Genomic DNA, 1,890 nt, shown 5'->3' with positions numbered 1-1,890 from the left:
ATGAACTATCACATACGGATGTATATAAACATATTTTAGAGTGTAGATTCACTCATTTTGCTTCGTATATAGTCATTTGTTGAAATGTCTAGAAAGACAAATATTTAGAAACGGAGGGAGTATTATATATACTGTTTTCTGCGAAGAAGAAAAAACGATGTGTATCAATTTAATTGAGGAATAAGCCGGTGTTTTTTAGTTGGAAAAAAATAGACTATGTTAAGGTGTGTCAAACTTGGTAGAATATCGTCACCATCTCCATCCTTGGATATTTTATAGCGACTCAAAAGCGTCTCTTTTGTACACCTGTTGATTTTGCCGGAGTGGAAGTGAACTGACAAGCACTCAAATCAAAGCAAGGGGCATGTAAATGCTGACTACGAGTTTGATCACTTTACAGATAACCAAAAGACCTACTACTAGTACGAATTGCAAAATTACGATGCCTAAAAATCAGCAAAATCAACACAATCACTTCCATACAGTTTAAAAATATATACTATTTAGTCCTAAAAAATACTGTTTTTTAATAAAATAGATTAAACAGTTTGAAAAAATATATGTCAATTTCTTTCGCATGTTGTAGAGTATATGATCGTATATGTATGTAACAAATGTTCACAACGCCTCCAAGGAGTGGTATGAGGGACTAAACTTATCCGGTTTTAAAAATTGAGGGACTATAGTTTGCTGGTTTTGGAGTTAAAGGACCATTTCTATGCTTTCAAAAAAATCGAGGGACGAAAAATATACTTATCCCAAAAAGAAATCACTCTAATAATTCTTCTGTAGACGTCCATGTTATGCACGTAGTTTATTGATGGATTTTATCCCTTAGTTTACATCAAGTTAAATAAAAATGATAATGCTATCCGACGAACGTCCGCTGAGGTAGCAAAGCAAATGTTTTTTACAACAATTTATATAGCCAGGGTATGGCAATTCCTTCAGGCGGAAGTTTTCATAGTAAATCCTTTGTTTGCCAGGAAAAACGTTCATGCCATGTCTTGAGCGAACGTCTAAGCCGGTCCAACAAAAAAGAACATGAGCATCATAGATTTTCCAAAATATGTACCAACGTAGACCCCCTTTTGGGGTGGGGGGACGCAGTGGGCACCGGCCCTGACCACCTCGAGTAGTATAGCAACTCAAGTCCTCATAGCCTGTCGGTCCCTTTTGCCGATATTTTGAGGTTGCACAGCTAGACCAGTTAGAAAAGACAAAGTTCTCTGCATGCAGCACAGGGCGGGCAGGAAGGAAGGAAGGAAATATCTCCCCGCGCACAACACCACAATCATAGCAGCAGAATAAAACTGGACGTAGTAGGGCGCACACAGACAGACGGTCTTAAATATCGAGGTTGACGATGCACGGAGAAGCGGAAATATCTGGAAAATATCTCCGGGGGCGCGACGAGTGGCGACGGAATATCCAAGTCGCCCCCGGCTCCCGTCCGTCCATCCTAGTACCACTGCCACACAAAAGCGCACGCGAAAATCATAAAATACAGCCGCCCGTCCGAAAGTCGGAAAGCCTCGCCTTTCAGCTGCTAACCAAAACGGGCCGTCGCTGTGAGCCCGGGCCCGCCCGCCAGCGACCCCGCCTCCACGGTGTGGACCACTGCCCTGCGCGAGTGCGCGGGCGAGTGAGAGCCTGCTAGTGGCGGGCGCAGCAGCGGAACTTTTCGCCCGAGCAATACCCGCCAAGCCACCCTCCACGCACGCCGCCCCTTGCCAAAGAACGTCACTGACAAGGCGGACCTCCCGTAGAGACCCGGCCCGCGTGTCAGTGAGGGAGGGAGCGGACCGGCGGCGTGGCGTGGACCGCACCAGCGGGGGCCGGGCACACGTGGCGCGCCTATCCGCGGCGGGAATGACGAGGGTGCCCTCG

Source organism: Triticum dicoccoides, chromosome 7A, assembly GCF_002162155.2.
Source record: "Triticum dicoccoides isolate Atlit2015 ecotype Zavitan chromosome 7A, WEW_v2.0, whole genome shotgun sequence".
Taxonomy (NCBI): Eukaryota; Viridiplantae; Streptophyta; class Magnoliopsida; order Poales; family Poaceae; genus Triticum; species Triticum dicoccoides.
This window is presented reverse-complemented; position numbering follows the sequence as displayed.